The sequence below is a fragment of the Argiope bruennichi genome, chromosome 10, assembly GCF_947563725.1.
Source record: "Argiope bruennichi chromosome 10, qqArgBrue1.1, whole genome shotgun sequence".
Classification (NCBI taxonomy): Eukaryota; Metazoa; Arthropoda; class Arachnida; order Araneae; family Araneidae; genus Argiope; species Argiope bruennichi.
Window position 1 is genome coordinate 46,585,869 of NC_079160.1, and position 3,861 is coordinate 46,589,729.

Here is a 3,861-nt window from a genome sequence, read left to right on the forward strand (position 1 = left end):
TATCTACAAATTTGACCACAAATCGGAAACTAGAACTAGAGACCAGAGTGATCAGACTCTTGGTCAATGCCTTTTTGTGTCGTCACATCCGCAGACTGACATTATAAAAAAAATGTTGTAATTCAAAGACGTGCTGATTCCAAATGAAATCTTGCAATCAAAAGTGTATATTATGATTCTTAATTGCAATTGAACTATAAAACTATATTGCGTCCAAAATTTAATAGACATCTACAAATTAGAGACCAGAGTGATCAGACTCATGGTAAATGCTTTTTTTGTGTCGTTACATCCGCAGACTGACATTTAAAAAAAATGTTATAAGTCAAAGACGTGCAGATTCTAAATGAAATCTTGCAATCAAAAGCTTAAATTAGGATTCTTAATAGCAATTGAACTATAAAACTATAATGCGTCCAAAAATTAATAGACATTTACAAATTTGACTACAAATCAGAGACTAGAACTAGAGACCAGAGTGATCAGACTCTTCGTCAGTGCTTTTTTGTGTTGACACATCCGCAGACTGACATTATAAAAAAATATTGTAAGTCAAAGACGTGCAGATTCGAAATGAAATCTTGCAATCAAAAATGTATATTATGATTCTTAATAGCAATTGAACTACTTATATAACTATATTGCGTCCAAAATTTAATAGACATCTACAAATTTGACTGCAAATCAGAGACTAGAACTAGAGACCAGAGGTTTTCATTGTTCTTGTTCAGTTCAGTTCTTGAGTCATCACATTCACGGACAGACATTATAATGTTGAAAGTCTAAGACGTGCAGATTTCTCAAAATCACAAAAAGTCAATTCTGATGTGTGTGTGTGTGTATCAGAATGTTCGAAATGAAATCTTGCTATCAAATGTGTATATTATAATTCTTAATAGTATTTGAGCTCAAAAACTACGTATTATTAATTCTTGAATTTACATAATTTGCGCACATTGTAGACACACACACAAAAAAACACATTAATTTTTGTATTTAACTCAGAACCACTATTTTTTGTCTCGAAATGAAATCATGCAATCAAATGTGTATATTATAATTCTTAATAGCAATTCAACTAAAAAATCACGTCTTATTAATTCTTGTATTTATATAATCTGTGCACTTCGCATACGAAAAAGAAACCACAACATCTTCTTTTTGTTTTTAACTCAGAACTACCTGGATTTTTCAAAATAAAATCTTGTCATCAAATGCGTATATCATGATTTTCAATAACAACTGAACTATAAAACCACGTGTTATTAATTCCTGCATTTACATAATTTGAAGTTTAAATACTAAACAACCTTCAGTTTCGGAGTATATTCGTATCCTTTCCCATGCATATCCTAATTAATTCAGCTACTTTGGCGCTAACCGGATCTATCCTTCTATAAATAAATTCTTTGCTTTCAAAATTCTTTAGTAGGAAGTCAAAATATTGACGGAAGTCTCGAATTTTATAACCCTCACATGACCCTAAGTTGCACCGGACCCTCAGAAACATACGCTCAAAACCCACTAAAAGCGTTCGTAGAGATAAAAATATCTTCTCTGGGATGCGCCTTGCCTGGTAAAGAAGTTATATCTTCCTAGAAGCGATTTAGAGTGTTTTTCCAAAAGAGATATTAACATTCTTCTTTGAAGTTCAAGAAAATATCGACAATAAGAGTTGCGTAGAGGTTGTTTTCTAGAAAAACATGCATCTGGAACCAGAATAATACTCTCTTATTTTGAAAACCTGGTTGTCCAATTATAAGATGTGTAGATATTTGATAATTGTTAATAATAACAAAAGCAAATGTCTATATTTTTGTTTTGTAGAAAAATTGGTCTAAAACTGTCTAACTTTTCAAACATATTTTGGGAGGATTGACATACAAAGTTCCTGACAAATATATGACTTGCTTCTCGAAGGAGATTCTTCGAATTTTTAATCATATTTTCAAATAATTAATTATTAATCCAAATTTTGAAGGAAAATTAGAACAATTTCATCTATTGAAAAAAAAACCCACTAGATTGTCACTAGATTTCCCTCATAAAATTAAAAAAAAGCACCTTTTTAATAACACTAATTCAATTAAAGTTTTAACTTAATATTTAATCTAGGTAAAACTTTCATAATATTAATAAATTTAATTTTTTTTGTAAACCAGTTTGCTGTAAAGCAACGCATACGAACTTAATTGATAGGAAATTTGTAACATGTTAATATTTCTAAAATGACATACTATTCATAATTTGAATATCCCAATATGTATGGTTTAAAGTTTTTTGGAAACACTCTACAGGATACGTATTTGGTCTAGAACTACTAAATTTGGGATGTCGTTACTTATAAAGTAGTTAATGTTCACAATAGAAGATATTAAAAAAACTTTTAATTACATTTTCAATTAAAATTATTCAAATTTCTGCATTTATTCTTTTATAATTTTGGAACATATTATTGCACAAGCAAAACTTTTTATATCGGTTTAAAATTTAAAAATTATGATTTAATATTGATGCGAATTTTACCTTAAAAAAAGCAATATTTTTCATTGTCTTTAGCTCTTCGATTTATGTCCTATATTTTATATATTTTCTGTGTTCACTGTATTGCTGCTATGTAATTGAGAGTAAATTTCAATTAAAATATAATTGACTATGTTAAAAAGTCTATTTTTTGCAAAAATATCAAATATTTTTCGTATTAAATATTCTTAACTTCTAAATATATTTCTTCATCAAAATCCGTTTGAATTTTATTTCTTAGCTCATTCTTTGGAAAGTTGCATTTAGTTTTTCTAAATTTGCATAAAACACATTTTAAAGCTGTCTTGAATTATCTTTCAGAAAATCTCAAAAATTAAAATCTAATACATATTTTCTGTTTAAATTTTGAATAATAATATCACAAAATATTCTGTAGTTCCAGAGTATTTGGTTCATTTAAAAATATTCTTTAGTTGTTTTAATACTTCACTTAGCAAAAAATTTATTTTATTCGAAAAATTTAAAATTTCTTTCCATATGTAAATCAAATTCCAATATTTAAAGACATTCTTTAAAAATACATCTTACTTCTTAGTTTATGAAGGAAATACTGTACTTATCAAGCTATCAGCAAAATTTTGAAAAAAATAACAAAAAATCTTTTAAGCTACAAGGATTATGCTCTTAACTTCTTTTTATACAAAAATAACTCATTCTATTCCATTATTTAAATAAAAAAAACCCTTTTAACTTTTAACTGTTATACCTTAATTTCATGGATATTTCATTTTAAATCAATTAAATGCAAAATTTCAAAAATGCAATTTTTCACAGTGTTTTGCGAAAATTTTATCTCGAACATATTCCTATACCTTAAAAAAATAAAATAAAGATTAAGTAGTCAAGGCAGAAACACTATTATGGTATGATGTTTCAGACCAGAGTTTACAGTCGTATTTAAATGTTCGCAATCACAATGTTTTCCCCATTTTTAAGGTTTTATTAAAAGAATAATAACTATAAAGGTTGTTTTTATGACTAATTCTATATCCGATTTTTTTATCCCCTTAAATTGCGATGTTTATTTTTCTTAAATTATTATTATTAAAAAATTAATATCATTTGTATTAAATTCTTATTTTCCCCGTATCTTTTATTTGTTTTGAATTTCAACACATGATAAGAAACTAATTTTATACAGATTAATAATCCAGCTGGTCAATATTCCAGATAAATATATACGCAACAGACAGCTAATAATATATTTTTGAAGTAGATATTTATTTACATACCATATGCATAAATATTAATGCGAAAAGTGACAAAATGCAACAAAATATCATATTTCTTCATTTGCTATTCCTTAAATACTACTTT